This window comes from Mya arenaria, chromosome 1 (genome assembly GCF_026914265.1).
Source record: "Mya arenaria isolate MELC-2E11 chromosome 1, ASM2691426v1".
Classification (NCBI taxonomy): domain Eukaryota; kingdom Metazoa; phylum Mollusca; class Bivalvia; order Myida; family Myidae; genus Mya; species Mya arenaria.
This window is the reverse complement of record NC_069122.1, coordinates 49,571,446-49,591,448: the sequence shown is the minus strand read 5'-3', so window position 1 is coordinate 49,591,448 and position 20,003 is coordinate 49,571,446. Positions and strand designations below refer to the sequence as shown.

General features: G+C 34.3%; 1 long non-coding RNA gene across 1 annotated transcript in view; it reads right to left on the bottom strand.

Annotated features, from left to right (window-relative positions):
- Positions 1–11,996, bottom strand: part of LOC128240573 (uncharacterized) — a 40,128-nt gene extending 28,132 nt beyond the window's left edge. The window contains exon 1 of the long non-coding RNA XR_008262200.1: positions 11,635–11,996. This is a non-coding gene — a long non-coding RNA (uncharacterized LOC128240573). The remainder of the gene's footprint in view (positions 1–11,634) is intronic.
- Between the last annotated feature and the right edge of the window lie 8,007 nt (positions 11,997–20,003).

The following is a 20,003-nucleotide window of genomic DNA, read 5'->3' as shown; positions in this document are numbered from 1 at the left end:
GAGGGTGAAATTGTTGGTATGTTAGAAGTCATGTGTGATATCAGAACAACAGCAGGCGAGGGTGAAATTGTTGGTATGTTAGAAGTCATGTGTGATATCAGAACAACAGCAGGCGAGGGTGAAATTGTTGGTATGTTAGAAGTCATGTGTGATATCAGAACAACAGCAGGCGAGGGTGAAATTGTTGGTATGTTAGAAGTCATGTGTGATATCAGAACAACAGCAGGCGAGGGTGAAATTGTTGGTATGTTAGAAGTCATGTATGATATCACAACAACAGCAGGCGAGGGTGAAATTGTTGGTATGTTAGAACTCATGTGTGATATCAGAACAACAGCAGGCGATGTAGAAATTGTTGGTATGTTAGAAGTCATGTTTGATATCAGAACAACAGCAGGCGAGGGTGAAATTGTTGGTATGTTAGAAGTCATGTATGATATCACAACAACAGCAGGCGAGGGTGAAATTGTTGGTATGTTAGAACTCATGTGTGATATCAGAACAACAGCAGGCGATGTAGAAATTGTTGGTATGTTAGAAGTCATGTTTGATATCAGAACAACAGCAGGCGAGGGTGAAATTGTTGGTATGTTAGAACTCATGTGTGATATCAGAACAACAGCAGGCGATGGTGAAATTGTTGGTATGTTAGAAGTCATGTGTGATATCAGAACAACAGCAGGCGAGGGTGAAATTGTTGGTATGTTAGAAGTCATGTGTGATATCAGAACAACAGCAGGCGATGGTGAAATTGTTGGTATGTTAGAACTCATGTGTGATATCAGAACAACAGCAGGCGAGAGTGAAATTGTTGGTATGTTAGAAGTCATGTGTGATATCAGAACAACAGCAGGCGAGGGTGAAATTGTTGGTATGTTAGAAGTCATGTATGATATCAGAACAACAGCAGGCGAGGGTGAAATTGTTGGTATGTTAGAAGTCATGTATGATATCAGAACAACAGCAGGCGATGGTGAAATTGTTGGTATGTTAGAAGTCATGTGTGATATCAGAACAACAGCAGGCGAGGGTGAAATTGTTGGTATGTTAGAAGTCATGTGTGATATCAGAACAACAGCAGGCGAGGGTGAAATTGTTGGTATGTTAGAAGTCATGTGTGATATCAGAACAACAGCAGGCGTGGGTGAAATTGTTGGTATGTTAGAAGTCATGTGTGATATCAGAACAACAGCAGGCGAGGGTGAAATTGTTGGTATGTTAGAAGTCATGTATGATATCAGAACAACAGCAGGCGAGGGTGAAATTGTTGGTATGTTAGAAGTCATGTGTGATATCAGAACAAGAGCAGGCGAGGGTGAAATTGTTGATATGTTAGAAGTCATGTGTGATATCAGAACAACAGCAGGCGAGAGTGAAATTGTTGGTATGTTAGAAGTCCTGTGTGATATCAGAACAACAGCAGGCGAGGGTGAAATTGTTGGTATGTTAGAAGTCATGTATGATATCAGAACAACAGCAGGCGAGGGTGAAATGTTTATGCAACGACAACCTTTTTCTTCAAGAAGTTGAAAATGACCCGTGGAATATGCGACAACCAGCAGCAACCAGATTTGCAGCAGGCATATGCGTGCAATAGGTGTAATTGTTAATTTATTTAACTTAGTCAAGCTTTACTAGTTTTAAAGACAGTTAGTGCAGTTAATTGATGACATGAACGTTCAAATTAACATCTCAATAAAATATGACCCATGTGCTGTTTGACTTGTCCATGTCCAGTAAATGAAACAGCAAGTTAAAACCAGGATAATGTTGGAAACACATATGCTCCCCGATAGGGTTAAAAAAACGGTAAAGAAAGCACGAATAGGTACATGTTGCTTGTTTCGTTAAACTACCAGTTACACATATGCCTAAAGAGTTGGAGGTGAACGTTAGCACGTTAAGATGAATGATCGGGAAAACTTATTTTTGTTCCATCACATGAGCGAGTATCTTTCAGCCAAAATGTCGTTTTAGAAAGCTAACGGGGATAAGTCATCTTGACTCCCACACAACGTGATGAAACACAAAGTGAAACGTCAAGATTTCTGCCGTTGACAAACACTTTTTAAGTGGACACTATTTGTAATAAACGATAAATTTCTTAAACGCAGTTCTCAAATGAAAGTTAACATAGACAATGACGTCAGAGTACACAATTGTACGTGGGTATTCGTATCATTCTATATAAGTTATTCCATCAGAGACATTCTGGATGTGGACAATACATGGTATTATATGAAAACATCAGTACATGAAGCTGTCATAGTTAAAACATATCTATGTCTGGCTATTTCCTTTTTGAAAGAAATAGGAAAGGTTTCCCTGAAATATTGTGAGACTTAGTTAAGATTTTAACAAATACAATGAAACAGGGGAGCTACATAAAATCATTTCCTTAACTTTAGAAATCACGTTAATATGTTCAAGTCCTGTCTGATATTATGATTTTTTACACATGTTCTAAAACGTTTAACATACGATATGGCGAAATTAACGTAAATTTGAAATAAACTATCAGTACTATGTCTAGACAGCAACGACTGCCTGCCAACAAACCCTGTTAAAACAAATGAACAGGAGAATATAAAGGATTTCACTTACTTATAGGTTTAAAACATCATGCTTTACCTTGGTTCCAAGATTGGCCTTGAAAACCGCACTGAATATAGTTACACTAATAACAGTTAATTTTCGGACGGAGAAATCCCATCCAAGAATTATTAAAATGACGTACATTGCACTACTCACATCAATCTTTTTTTCTCCAATTTATTAGCCTGTGTAAAACTAACGAGGGTTTGGAAATTATTCTACCGCTCTCTCACCAGAAAATCGGATAATATGCAATAGTGTTTTAGACTCACAATGTATTTTAGTAAATTTAAAAAATAAGGTGTGAATGTTAGACAGAAACACCAATACCCTTTGTCAAATAATAATTGTCGAGTGTTGCACAAAAGAGCTGGCATAAAAACATAAAAAGGAAGTTCGAAATGAAAATAGTAGTAGTTGAAGATTTATCAGTCAGAGTCTGTACAATATACAAAAGCCAAACCACTAATTTCGAATAGGATAATCACAAACCGAGACAGAGATGAACTCACTTAAGTTTTAACATGCCAAGAAATTAATTAAGGCTAACGTTAGATAACGTAAGTTAACTGTTTTTGTATCCATGTTGCATCGCAGCGCAAAAACTGCGAGCGGGAAGCAAGTCAAAAACGTTTACCGAGAACACATTCACTGGACTCAGGACTGTTGTAGAGCGCTTGATACTAACGTTCCTTCTTGCGTTAACAAAGACTGTCAAAGTTAAACGTAAAGCTGCCTTATTCCTTTGATGCAAGAGCCAACACAATCCAATATATTATTACGTCCACTTTAAAACTTCTCTTTTTTTATCAAATTATGTTAAATCTATTTGACCTTCTGGAGAAAATAAAACCTTTACACTTAAGTTACAACTTCCATAACATTTGTTAAACAATGGGAAGGGTATTAACATTGATACGAGTCGAGTCATCAAACGGATGATTTGAATTTTCATCCTGAAAAGGCTAAACAGACTCATGACATGCCAATACTGATTTTCAGAAAGAAACACACCTGTGCTCTAATTCTTAATGTGATGACACTGGAACACGGACGTATTTTTACTAAACACCATTCGTTCTTAGTGGATTTTAAATTGTAAATGTAAAATAGAAAAAATATCATGTAATAGACTTTAAATTTAATGAAGGAGAAACATGCAATATATTTTTGGCTTAAAGTAGTTGTTTGTCAAACAGCAAAAATATATATAACAGTAAACGTCAGATGGAAGAAGCAGGCTACGTTTTAACGTTTACCGTTTTTGCCACAATCAATCCTGTCACTAAACTCAGTATAAATGTTCTCTAGTTATTGCGCAAAACGCAATTGAAAGAGAAATGCTTGAGCCACAGAGGCAATTGAAGATCTTGAAGAAAATGGAAAGCAATTATAGGTTGTCAGAATAAAAGTACAAACTGCACTTAAAGCATATAAATATATCATAGAAACCACAGTGATGCCCTAAAGTAAATTCTCAAATTAAAGAAACAATTACTTTTAAGTGAACGATTAAACTGCAATATATGCGATAAAAACAAGCTGTAATACATGTATCACATTCAATGAAACTAAAAATACTACTAGCACTAGTACTAGTAATGCTGCTGCTGCTGCTGATGCTGCTGCTGCTGCTGCTGCTGCTACTACTTCTACTACTACTACTACTACTACTACTACTACTACTACTACTACTACTACTACTACTACTACTAATGATTATAATATGATAACAGTATATTATTATTATTATTATTATTATTATTATTATTATTATTATTATTATTATTATTATTATTTTCACCTTTGTTATCAGGGAAATAAAACATAAAAGTTTTAGAGTCACACCTTCTTAAGTTCTGAAGTGTTATTGTGCATATTAACACAATGTTATCATAAATAGTTAAAAGAACTGAAGCGCAGCCACGCATGTATGATAGATACCCCAAAATATTTTCTCGTTATCAAGCAAGAAGGCGTTAGGCATGGAATAACACAGCACGTTGTTACAAGTAGGATAAATTACTGTTAAACGTCGGGACTAATTCTTCTTGGAATATATGCATTAACAATAGACAGGAAACATTTCGTGATTGCTATTGTAATATATTCATCGTTGTTTTAGACGCACCTATCTTGTATAAAGTCGAGGCAATAGGAAATAATACAGTGACACGTTGGAATGAATATGATTATCAGTAAACTACAATGTTAATGAACTGTCATGCAAACACATACGTAAGCACCACTTAACTGAAAAATAATATATTTTTGGGACACATTTATATGTTACGTACACAATTTATAAAAGGAAGTTACTCATACATTGATATTCAATTTGATTAACAAATTCTTTCACATGTGTTGTACGTATACGTGCAGAACATGTTGTGTGTATTCGTTGAAAATGCGATAGCATAAACATCATTTAATATCTTAATTTGATTCTATAATGTATCACTGTCGAGTTATTTTTTTCGGTATAAACTACATGCAAAAAGGAACTTTCGTCTCAGATGTCTGTTTGTCCTAGTCATTCAAGGTGTTGCATGGAAACAGCTGCAGTGCATATTGTAATTGTAATTTTAGCAGTAAGAGATACGCTTTATACTTGTCAAGTATTACCCTTTGAATTATGTGTTTTTTAAACAAGCATTGATCCCAAAGGACTATGAATACCATTCATACGTAACTCTCCATAAATTCACTCATCTAATTAGTTTAAATATTCACAATGCTAGAATAAAAAAGAACAATAAATTTAGGTTTTAAGTGAACAACTGACTTGGCCATGTTCACTACTTGGTAGAAGAGTACACATGGTGAGTTATTCTGGAGTAATATACAAAATACTTGCTGTTGAATATAATAGTAGTCGGTTTAAACAGAATCCAGACCTAAGTTCCATTGTGGCAATGGACATATGTTATGATGGAATCCTCAATAAATGTTGAACAATTCTTTTATCAGTTTGATAAATATGGAAACGCTTATTAGAAAAAAACATTCCAATATAAGTAAACAAAGGTCATGATAAATGTAGTCCGGAAAATTTAAGTTGAACCCTCCAACCTGTTAATTATTATGCAGAGGAATTAATTATTTTTAGATATAGTGCAAAGTCAAGCGAAAAGTGTTATATATGAGCATGGAAGATTTTACTATGTCAAAAACCTTAACCTGAGCCCTAACATACCGTCACACTAAGAAATTAAAACCCAACCTAACACAACAGTAAGCCTCTAAGAAGTATATATATATACACATAACTTGATAACAATAATTAAATTATATAAACTAGATCTTAGGTTGTAAATTGAATGTCAATGTTTGCCCAGTTTTTGATATCAGAACAACAGCAGGCGAGGGTGAAATTGTTGGTATGTTAGAAGTCATGTATGATGTCAGAACAGCAGCAGACGAGGGTGAAATTGTTGGTATGTTAGAAGTCATGTGTGATATCAGAACAACAGCAGGCGAGGGTGAAATTGTTGGTATGTTAGAAGTCATGTGTGATATCAGAACAACAGCAGGCGAGGGTGAAATTGTTGGTATGTTAGAAGTCATGTATGATATCAAAACAACAGCAGGCGAGGGTGAAATTGTTGGTATGTTAGAAGTCATGTATGATATCAGAACAACAGCAGGCGAGGGTGAAATTGTTGGTATGTTAGAAGTCATGTGTGATATCAGAACAACAGCAGGCGAGGGTGAAATTGTTGGTATGTTAGAAGTCATGTGTGATATCAGAATTACTATTAAGTGAACGATTAAACTGCAATATATGCGATAAAAACAAGCTGTAATACATGTATCACATTCAATGAAACTAAAAATACTACTAGCACTAGTACTAGTAATGCTGCTGCTGCAGCTGATGCTGCTGCTGCTGCTGCTGCTGCTGCTACTACTACTACTACTACTACTACTACTACTACTACTACTACTACTACTACTACTACTACTACTTCTACTACTACTACTACTACTACTACTAATGATTATAATATGATAACAGTATATTATTATTATTATTATTATTATAATCATATCATATTACTTCCGCCGTCAGAATCAAACGTCAATATTTTCAAGAAACACACGCTCTTCTTAAGATGTTATCCATATTAACATTTCATTGATATAATTAGTAAAAAGAACTGTAGTGCAGCCATACGTGTATAAAAGATACCCCAAAATTATTTCTGAAAGTCAAGCAACAAGGCGTAAGGCAGGGGAAAACACAGCACGTAGTTACAAAAAAGAGAAATTACTCATATTAAATGTCAAGACTTATTGTCTTCTTGGAAGGAATGCATTAATAATAGACAGAACAAGTTACGGGACTACTATTGTTATATATTCATAGTTGTTCTAGACACACTTATCTTACATTTAGACGAGGCAATAGAAAATGAGCAGTGCCAAGTTGAAATGAATATAATTATGTGTATGCTTCAATGTCCGTAATATTTTACTGGAAAAGTATTCATTTTGGGAATATATTTATATGTTACGTACACTTGTTACAAAAATGACATTAATATTCATTTAAAGGTCTCATACTTGCACTTAAGATGTTCTTAAATGTGCAGTACATATTGTGTATTTGTTGAAAATGGCTTATGGACTATCCTATAGCATTAGCTCATTTAACATGTAAGCTAGATTGTACAGTGTATCACTCTCATGTCAAACTGTTCGGTAAAAAGCACAGCAAAATACGTACCTTCGTCTCAGACTTCTGATTATCCTAGTCATTGAATGTGTTAAGGGGAGGAAAGCTGCAGTGCTCGTTGTCACTGCAATTCAAATCGTTAGAAAGGCCCCTTACACTTGTCAAGTTTACATTTTACTGACCGTTCCAAGGCGGTCGCTAACAAACCTTGATAAACATACCTCGTATTTATATTGTATATCTGCAATGTGCTGTTTGTGGAGTTTTGTGCTGTTGTTCAATGTTTCTTGTTTGTGATTCGTTGTGTGTGTGTTCTAGGTCTTTGGCGTTTACCCAGTGCCATTAAATGGGATTTATGTTTATTTTTTTGGCTGCTAAGCTTGTTTCTGTAGTTTTTAACATAAGTATTGGCATTGAAATCATTGACCTGGAGCCCAGTGGACTATGAAACCGTTCATACGTCACTCTCCATTCCTCAAAACAACTGTTTTATTATTCCCATTGCTTAAATAAAAATAACTAAACATTTAAGCTCAACGTGAACAACTGACTTGGTTGGAGAATACCCATACTGATATTTTGCCAGCACAATACACAGATTGCGTGCTACTGAGTATTTTTTTGTCGACGGATATAACAGTCGGTTTCAACAAAAACCAGAAAGAATTTCCATTTAGACTATGGATATGTTTTGTGATGGAATTCCTAAAATATGATGAACACTTTTTGGCTCAGTTTCATTTATATGGCAACGCTTATAACTGAAACATAATTTGGCAGTTTCAAGAAACAAAGGTCAAAATTATTGTTATCTGGAAAATATCATTTATGAGTTGAACCTTCCAATGTGTATTTAACAATTATTCCATATAGGAATTTAATTAAGATTCATTGCTTAGTCAGAAAAAAGTTACATGTGATCGGGGAATGTTTGTTATGCTTATAACCTTAACAAAAGACCTTACTTACCCTCACCCTAAGTTGCTATAACCCATCCTTACCCATCATTAAAACTAAAAAAAAGTATATCAAATAATACTGAAATCTGAGAGGCTTAACAAGATCTTTAGGTGACAAATCGAATGTACATTTTAGCCCAGCATTTCATATCGGAGCTACAATGTGTTCCACAAAAAGCGATGGCATGGTACTTTAAGGCATAGGACGTAGGTCTATATACTTTCGTACATTCAATTGTAATCGAGTATGTCAGATTTACTTTTTTTACATGATATGTTTAAAGAAATTGTGCGCCGAGGTAACAAAATGAATGGATTGAGAATAATGCGAACACACTTTATTCAAATAAGTTTATAAGATTAGAACGTTAATGTGAATTTAAAAGCAAGCAATAATGTTAAATAAATTTAGATCAGGAACCGAGGGGAATAGATAATTACGAGAAAATTGACATGTGGTGTCTTAAAGACCCTTAAAGTCATACATTACTAAAGGTCAACATGTCCCTAGCCAATACCGGTTTTCTTTTAATTAATTTTGAAACAGCATTAAACATATAGGCTTATTAGTTACTGTTACGAATCCAGCTTATTGCTTAAAGTAAATCCAAACTAACATAATCTATTTTGAGCAATGACAGGCTCTTAGCGGTTACAGTTTGAAGCCGCTTAACATATGTACTGGGATCGAAAAAGTTTGCCTGTCAACAGAATTGTAAAAAAAGAAAAATCACGTCTTTTTCACCTATTGCCTTTCAAAGCTTTCAGAGCTTTTATTTCGGTTGAAAAAGGATGTTGAGTTGATATCGGAAAATAAGCTTAATGTATTTAAAACGTATTTATTTTATAACTATTGTGAAAAAAAGATACCACAACATTATATTTATCACCCTTGTAGCACGATATATCATGAAAGTGTAGACTTGCGTTGTTGTTGACCGGAGTACCCGGAGGAAACACTTTAGGCGTGTTGACCACAAACCTAAGTCACATGCGCCCATGTTGGGAATATAACTTGGGTCGCCTTAGTGTGAAACGAGTGAGTTTTAACTGCGCTTACCGGACAACAAAAGATGATAAATAAGCTTATTCGGTCAAACATTAGATCTAGATTTCATTTTCACAAACTGTTTTAGTCCATTTCTTTACCACATACTTAACAATAGTGCGCTGTTTTAAGTTTCAACAATTATATTGTCAATAACAAGTAACAAAATGAAAACTACAGGAATAGGCCAGAATTTGATAATTAAAAAGAACTATTTAAGCTGCGTCGGTAGCAAGTTTTAATACTGTTTGGCTACCATTAGTTATGCAATTGAGTTACATTAATTTCGTCTAAGCTAAACAGATGTAAGTCACTATTTGATTCAACCATATTTTGTTTATGGATCAGCGTTAATGTTTCTCAGTACAACATTTTGGAATACTCATTAAATATTTATAACAACTAAAACTGAGAAACGCTTTGTCAAAATATTTAATTTTATTAAGTGTCGTATCAATTGTTGAGTGGTCCTTACTTTTTTCCTAGAAAACTGCTTTGAACGAATAATATTCTGTGAATTGACCTTTTATTTGTCTTCGCTAAAATAATTCGTTATGGCTGTCTTACTTGTGCAGCCAAGACGCTGCTAAGGACAGTTAATGTTTCGCATAATGTATCATTGCATGTCTGCGAGTAAATAAACTGTTATTACTGTCTTTACGAAAAATCGTTCGATGTTTATAAATAAAAGAGCCTGCTATTTTTGTTTATTTATGTTTTTGATTATTATTCGTCTGTAAAACGGATAAACAAGATTCCGGTCATGTTTTGTAGGTTTTTCAGTGTTAATCCTTACTTTGAAAACTACCACTACCATTCCACTACCTCCACTAAAACAACAACCACCACTGCCACTGAATAATAATAAAATTCGTTACAAGTATGAAGTATTTATTAAATAAACTGATTTTGATAAATTATGCACTTAAAACAATTATGTAACATTTCAAGTGTTGTGCTATCAGTAACATAGCAGGTACCACGCCATGTCATATGTTGTATATATATATATATGTATACATATATATAAACCTATTGTGATAAGCAAGACTCCATTCATCGCTGACCGCATATATTTATACATTCATTAGAAATTCAATAGCTGTGAGGTATATACATGTTAACCAAGCCAGCGCAAACATTTCGACAAAGACATAAAGATTGATTTGGAGCTGTGTTATCTAATAAGTATGATGTTAATTACGTACCTTTCAAGAATCACATTTGTTTTCAATTAACAACTTATATAATTAAACACTGTACTACCATTATTGTCGTAACATTTACACAGCGTGAATGCAATAAACTATTCTATCAAAAAAGCAAAAAGATGCAAGCCGAGATAGTGCCACTCTCTGGAGAAAATCCAATAACATGCAATAGTACGAGGATTACATGTACTCCTAAGGTTATGCGTTTGTATTGACAACCATTATGAAAACATCGTTTGTTTTATCACAGGTTGAACAACAATTACAAAAAAATCATATGAAGCTATGTTAGTTTGGTTAATAACGTTGTTGTACGATTTTTACCATAAAAGGTCATACTCGATAGTTACATACTTAGCGATTTGCATTAATTACGTATGTGCACTTGTTATCGTATTTTGAGGTCATACCGGGCATTTAAGCAGAAGTGATACAAATAACTAAACGGTATAAACTAGATCTTAGGCTGCGAATTAAATGTTAATGTTTGCCCAGTCTTTGATATTAGAACAACAACAGGCGAGGGTGCAATTGTTTGTATGTAAGAAGTGGTATCACATAGGAGAAGCCTTCTTCAGTCAATTGCTAGATTAAAAAAAATGACTTCATCAATTCATGATTCAGCGTCAAACAGTTCGGAATACTCATAATATACTACAACTGAAATTGAGAAACGCTTTGCCAAAATATGAAACTTTATTAAGTTTCGTATCAATAGATGAGTGGTTTTAGCCAGAATACTTCTTGGAACAGTTAATATCTTGTTTATTGACGACCCTCTACGTTCATACGCGTAAATAAATCCTTGGTGTTACTGTTTCTGTCATACTTCAAAGAATAGTTAATATATTGCTTTATGATTATTTCAATGTCTGCAAGTAAATACACTGTTATGACTGTCTAAACGAAATATTGAAGCATGTCGTTAAGAAAAGAGACTGTCGATTGATGCTGTCTGGTTTCTATTCCCCTTTTAAACGAACTATTAATATTCTGGTTTGTAATTATTTCAGTGTTATTCTTACATGGAAAACTACTACTACCACTACCAACTACCATTTACAAATGTTCTTTATAACTTTTATAAATAGTATTTATTAAATAAACTGAGTTTTAATATATCTTGAAAAACGATGCACTTACAGCAACTATTTTACACTTTAAGTGTTGTGTGTACCATTTTGTCATCTGTTATCTTGCCGTTGTATTGTTGATCCTGTTGTTGTGTTGAAATATTAACATGTCCGGATCTCATATGTCTATGGTACCCCTTCACTATTGCCAATAACTTGACTTCTTTCAATTACATTAAAGATTACACAAGTAAACCAAGCCAGCGCATACAATTCGACAAAGTCATAAAGATTGTTGTTCAGTGGTAATATCTAATAAGTTAGATGTCAATGTCGTACCTTGCAATTATCACATTTGTTTTCAATTAAGAACTTGTATAATTGAACACTGTTCCACAATGATCGTCGTAATATTTCCACAGCGTGACTGCAATGCACTGTTCTATCAAATGAACAAAAAAGATGCAAGCCTAGATAGAGCCGCTCTCTTGGAAGAAAATCCAATAATACACAATAGCTAACCGATTGAATGTAAAACTGAGGATATGTGTTTGCACTGACAACAAGTTATGAATACATCTTTTGTATTGTCGCAGGTTGAATAACAATTACGAAGAAAAGTTATAAGTTGCCGTTTAAATCCAAAGGCATAACAAACTGTAAAGATTGTAAACAATTTTCTTTTGTCAACTATCTTTAGGCCGTATTAAGTATTGGCCAAATTAGCTCAAAAGAAGAGATGTTTGTCAAGCATTATGCCACCCTCCCCATTGAAAGCCATGTTGTCAGGATTATTTTGACAATTGAATTAAATATGCATGGAATGAAATGACAGCTGATCTGTCATTGACATTGGGTGCCTTTGAGGCAGTTATAAGATTGTGGCCATTCAAACTCTGAGTACAGAAGGTACAGTTTTGAATCATGTTCAGATTATGACTGGTATTTGCAGAGAATAAGTAAATATGATGAAATTTAATGATGAATATGAGTTATGACCATGACCTGTGACTCTATGACCTCAAAATCCATAGGGGTCATCAGCTAGTCACCCAAAACCTAAATGTAATGTTTGAGGGCCATGGGTGCAGTCATTGTCAAGTTATCACACAGGCAAGCTTTTTGCGTTCAAGGTCACTCTGACCTTAACCTTTGATCCGATGACCCCTAAAATCAATTATGTTCATCTACAGGTCAGGCCCAACTCCAAAGTCAAGTTTGAGGGCCATGTGTGCAGGCATTGTCGAGTTATCACTCGAACAACGTTCTCGCACTCAAGGTCACTGTGACCTTAACGTTTGACTCCTTAAATTAATAGGGGTCATTTACTGGTCAAGCCCGGCCTCCATGGCAAGTTTGAGAGCCATGGGTGCAGGCATTGTCAAGTTATCACTCGGACAACCTTTTATCGTTCAAGGTCACTGTTTCCTTGACCTTCGGCCCGATGACCCACAAATCAAATGGGGTCATCTCTTGGTCAGGCCCAACCTCCAAGTCAATATTTGGGGCCTTGAGTGCAGGCATTTTCGGGTTATAACACGGACAACTTTTTATCATTCAAGGTCACTGTGACCCTGACCTTTGACTTAATGACCCATACAATCAATAGGAATCATTTACTTGTCAGGCCCAGCCTCGATTTTATGTTTGATGACCATAGGCCGATGCATTGATGAGTTATCACTCGGACAATTTTTAAAATCCGTTTACCATTTAAGGTCTCTGTGACCATGACCTTTGACTCGATGACGCCTCAAATCAAAAGGGATCCTCTACTTGTCAGGCCTAACCTTGTGATGACCATACGTCCAGGCACTGTTGAGATATTACTCGGGCAAGCTTTGGTCTACCGATGTACCGACCGATCTACCGACCAATTCTGGCGCATTAGATAAAACAAATTTCGAAAGGTAATAATATTATTAAGCCAAAACGTCGTGTTTTTTTGCAACAAAAGGTGATAAGTCATTTGAACCCCCACACTTCGTAATAAAACACTAACTGAAATGCACAAATGCATAAACAATGACGTCGGTGTGCACTAGTTTACGAGGGTATTTGTATCATTTTATATGCACTATTCCATTTAGGACAGTCTGAATGAAATATACAGTACATAAAGCTGCCAGTGTTACGTCGTATTTCGTATGTCTGGCTTTTTCCATTTAAAAAGGAACAGGAATGGTTCCCCTGAAATATACTTAAACTCAGTTTATACCTTAACTCACACATTCAAACAGAAGTGCTACATAAAAACGTTTCTTTAAGTTTCAAAAAGCAGTTAATATGTTCAAGTCCTGTCTGATAATGTTTATTTATTTTCTCAAACATATGATATGTAAAACAAAACGTTTTTGAACTATTCTATCTGTCCAAGTCCAGACATCAGTGTAAAACAAACGATGCGCATATAAAACTCGTGAACGATCTCTTTAAAACATCATTTGGGCATGACATAAATGTTTTCACTTTTTTAGAACTAATCAGTTGCATTAGCTTTAATGGTCATGCTTAGTTTATACTATTTACAACAAATGGTAATCAGCCTTTTTGTCGCGAACACACACAAGTAATGATGAGGTTATAAACACCAGTAAACTGCAGACGAGAGTTATCTAGTGAATGACGTCCGCAACTCACCCAAACAGTTGTTGGTCAAAGCCCCAAAATAAAAATGTTAGATCCTACAATATTAACAACACGGGTTTCAAGGAGATAAACTCGCTTTTGTCATATCCGGTAAAATAAACTACCATATTGTATATGTAGGATAGATATATGTGCACAAGTTTGATGATATTTTTGTGATTCAAAAAGTGAGTAAATATTCATTGTTCGTTATATAAATTGGATAACCATTTTTTCGATTGTCTTAATAGATAACCTTCACGGTAACCGATCATTGATGAAGCTGAAAGTTGTGTAGTCTGATATTTTAACTGACATCGTGCGAGGGTTTCCGAGCGAAAACTAACATATACTAATCTTATTAAATACAATAAGGTATCAAAGGCAAATGTTGTTAATAAGGAAATCAAGGTTAATAATGGCACATAAACTATCTCATTTCTCATTAAAAATGAGGACATACTTCAAAGTATAAATCTTACGAAAAAAGGCTATAAATCATTCCAATATATCTATGAGAATTGAGTAGGAAAACTTAAAATTCAGACAACTAGATTATTGATTACATACTGCACACCTAGAAGCTACAATTTTGCAATCAATCTACGATTTTTGCACAGCATTTATGCGCCTGTCACTACAGTTAAATTGTACTATAAGTTGTCGTCAAAGCTGGAAATGCTATGTTACTGATTTAAACACGTATTTCATTCAGTACATATAAAAAAAAGAAATGTGTGCTCCTGCTGTGGCTGCTGCTGCTGCAACTGGCGCTATTGCTTTCACAACCACAATCAATACGTCTCCTGCTGCTGGTGAATCTGCCGCCACTGCTTCAAATATTACTACTACTACTACTACTACTACTACTACTACTACTACTACTACTACTACTACTACTACTACTACTACTACTACTACTACTACAACTACTACTACTTCTTCTACTACAACTACTACTACTACTACTACTACTACTACTACTACTACTACTTCTACTACTACTACTACTACTACTACTACTACTACTACTACTACTACTACTACTATTATTACTATTACTTCTACTACTACTACTACTACTACTACTACTACTACTACTACTACTACTACTACTACTCCTACTACTACTACTACTACTACTACTACTACTACTACTACTACTACTACTAACTACTACTACTACTACTACTACTACTACTACTACTACTACTACTACTACTACTACTACTACTACTACTACTACTACTTCTACTAGTACTACTGCTACTACTTCTACAACTACTACAACTACTACTAACTACTACTATGAAGAAAGATGAGAGGAAGATATTTCTAAGAACATAAATACATATCTTGCTTATTGACTCTTTAAATGGCTGAGAGTAATATAACTGTTATTACTGTCTGTTCGAAGTATGGTTAAAATGATTATCAAATGTGCACGTTGATTTATGTTATTTGAATTTTATTCGTCTATTAAACGGAATCTTAAAAGTATAATTATGTATGAAGACATTTCAGTGTTGTTATTCACATTGAAAACTACTACTACTACAACTACCACTTCCACTATCACAACGACCACTACCACTACCACTTAATAATACTGTTTATAATATGCAAACATATTAGTTATTAGGTAAACTGATATATAAAGTACTATAATACACTCATAACACTTATCCTACACGTCAAGTGTATAATTTATACAATAATGGTTGACCATGGCTTTTGGTTGATAATTGCCCCAGTGGAAAGAATAATTGGCCGAGGGCTTTAGCCCGAGGGCAATTATCTTTACTTTCCGTTTGTCGGAAAGAAACGGAGATAAGTCATTTTGACTCCCACACTACGTTCTAAAACACAAAGTGCCTAAGCTTTCTCCCGTGGACACTCAATCTTCAGTGGACAATATTTGAAATAAAATATATATTTCTTAAACATAGTTCTCAAATGAAAGTGAACATAGACAATGACGTCAGAGAGCACAATTTTACGAGGGTATTTGTTTCCTTCTATATAAGTTAACCCACCAGAGACATTCTGGATGTGCACAATGCATGGTATTATATGCAAACATCAGTACATAAAGCTGTCATAGTTAAGTTATATCTATGTCTGGCCATTTCCTTTTTTGAAAGAGACAGAAAAGGTTTTCCTGAAATATATTGAGACTCAGGTTATATCTTAACCAATACAATAAAACAGGAGTGCTATATAAAAAAACTTTTTTTTTACTTTAGAAAAGCACGTTAATATGTTCAAGTCCTGTCTGATAATGAGATTTTTACACATGTTTTAAAACATAAAACATATGATATGGCAAATTTAACGTATTCGAAAACTACCAGTCCTATGTCTAGACAGCAAAGAGTGTCTGCCAAAAAACCCGGGTAAAACAGGTGTACAGGGAAATATAAAGGATTTCACTTAGGTTAAAAACATCTTTATTGACCTTGATTTTCTTTATAAAACAACATTGGCCTTAAATACCGCACTGTAAATAATGACAATAATATAAGTTAGTTTTCGCACAGAAACACCCGCACAAAATGCATGTATGTTATGTTATCAGACTACACCGAATTGGAGCTTCATCAACGATTGGTTATAGTTGTCTATCAAGAATATTAAAAGGTTGATTATCCAATTTATTTAACGAACAGTAAACATTTTGTAGCACAAATTTACTATCAAACTTGTGTACATATATTTATCTGGTTTATACACTAATACCAAGTTTGTCTCCTTGGTAGAAACCCGTGTTGTTAAACATTGTAAGAGTAACATTCTAAGTGACGTCGTGATTTGTGTGTTTCACGATAAAAAGGCTGGTTACCATTTGTTGCAAAGTGTATCAACTTGGCCTGCCCATTAATGATAATGCAACGGAATAGTTGTAAACAATATAAAAAAAAACATTTTTGCCGAGACCAAGTTATGATTTAAATATATCTTTCATTGGCTACTATAAGTCCTGATAATGCTGATGGAAACTAGATAAGCTTGAAAATGAGCACAAACAGCTGGTGTAGTTATTGTCCCTATATCTTCAAAATAAAAATGCTAAGCTACAGACCATTGACCGAATACAATGTTGATAAGTCTTATATAAGAATTCAATTACAGCTTGGACGAAACGACTTGCATTCAAGAACTTAGATAACATAACAATAACAATCTCATAGCTCATTATAATTTTATCCGATTTGAGCATTTGACCAACTTTAGGACATAAAACAAAGTTAAAATCTAAAACACCTTATACATTGTGGAAAAGATTCACTGGTTAGTTGAAGTTGTAACGTTTCTGCTAAACGAACCAGGAATTGGCAAGCATGCTACCGCTCTCTTACCAGGAAATTGAACAATATGCAACAGTGTTGTAGACTAACAATAGATATAAGTTAAGTTGAGTGATTAGGTGGTACATGGAAGACAGAAACATCAACAGTTTTTATCAAGTAATTCTTGTCGTTTGTTGAGTAAAAGGGCTGAGACAAATACATGAAGAGGAAAAGTACATCGGAAAGGAATCAGTTTGCCAACTCACTGATTTTAACTAGGGTAATCATCAACCAGAAACAATACAGAGATGGACCCACTTGGAGTTTTACATGTCCAGGGTTTAATTAAGGTTAACATAAGATAACTATTTCATTGGGTATCCATGTTGTATCGCAACGCATACACTACAAGCGGCGAACCAAATCAAAAACGTTTGCCAAGAAAAGCCGTCACTGGATTCAGGGCTGTTGTAGAGAGCTCGGCCACACGGTCCTACCATCGTGTTTTAAAAGACAAAATTGACGTATTGTTCTCCTAATTTTTAGGATGCATGAGACAACACAATCGTATATATTATTACGTTTCCTTTAAACTTCTCTAATTTTGATCAATGTTATTCTAGCTACACGATCTTCCGTAGAAAGTAGAACCTTTACTCCTTTACACTTAATTTACAACTGCACGGTTAACATTTGTTTAACAATGGAATAACAATACTACGCATCGAGTCATCAAACGGCTGATTGGCATTTCATCCTCATTATAAACAGATTAAACTGACTCTTTACATGCCATTACTGGTTATCAAAACACGCCATTGTTTTAATTCGTTATTTGATGACGATCGAACACGAACCAATTTCCTTTTAACAAGATTATTTCTCAGTGGATTCTGAATTGTAAATGTAAGATAGAAAAATGTTAACTTTTAACCTTGTTCGCCATAAACAGCTATGTGTCAAAAATCAAACACATATATTGAACTGTAAACTAAAAAGTAGAGATGCATGCAAGCATACACATGTTTGCTTTATTGCTTTTAACAGCTATTTATTAAACAGCAACACTATTTTTGAACCGTAAACTTAAAAGAGGAGAAGCATGCAAGCATTCCCTGTGTTGCTTTAAACCATATCGAGGGGTGAATGCGAAAAGGTTCTAAGTGACATTAAATAAAGAAGCAGATAGAACCTTTTCGCTTTCACCCCTCGATATGCTGAACTGTAAACTTAAGATCAGAGAAGCTGTCTGCCTTTTAACATTAACATTATTGGCATAATCTAATTTGTGTCAAACAGCAGAAACAGTGAAAAACAACCAAGTCTCTCTGTTTTTTGCGCAAGACGCATTTAAAGAGAGAGATGATTGAGCCACTGAGGCATTTCAAGATCGTAAAGAAAATGGAAAGCAGTTATAGTTTCTCATAATAAATATACACAATGCACTTAAGGCATGTACACTATCAAAGTTATTCAGTTTTCAGGGAAACAACACTGATGCACAAAATAAGGAGAAAATGAAGCAGAAGAAAATAATACTGATTTATATCAAATATTATTATAATTATTATTATTATTATTATTATTATTATTATTATTATTATTATTATTATTATTATTATTATTATTTTCACCTTTGTTATCAGGGAAAAACATAAAAGTTTTAGAGTCACACCTTCTTAAGTTCTGAAGTGTTCCGCATATTAACACAATGTTATCATAAATAGTAAAAAGAACTGAAGCGCAGCCACGCATGTATGATAGATACCCCAAAATATTTTCTCGTTATCAAGCAAGAAGGTGTTAGGCATGGAATAACACAGCACGTTGTTACAAGTAGGAGAAATTACTGTTAAACGTCGGGACTAATTCTTCTTGGAATATATGCATTAACAATAGACAGGAAACATTTCGTGATTGCTATTGTAATATATTCATCGTTGTTTTAGACGCACCTTTCTTGTATTAAGTCGAGGCAATAGGAAATAATACAGTGACACGTTGGAATGAGTAAACTACAATGTTAATGAACTGTCATGCAAACACATACGTAAGCACCACTTTACTGGAAAATAATATATTTTTGGGACACATTTATTTGTTACGTACACAATTTATAAAAGGAAGTTACTCATACATTGATATTAATTTTGATAAACAAATTATTTCACATGTGTTGTACGTATACGTGCAGAACATGTTGTGTGTATTCGTTGAAAATGCGATAGCATAAACATCATTTAATATCTTAATTTGATTCTACAATGTATCACTGTCGAGTTATTTTTTTCGGTATAAATTACATGCAAAAAGGAACTTTCGTCTCAGATGTCTGTTTGTCCTAGTCATTCAAGGTGTTGCATGGAAACAGCTGCAGTGCATATTGTAATTGTAATTTCAGCAGTAAGAGATGCGCTTTATACATGTCAAGTATTGCCCTTTGAATTACGTGTTTTTTAAACAAGCATTGATCCCAAAGGACTATGAATACCATTCATACGTAACTCTCCATAAATTCACT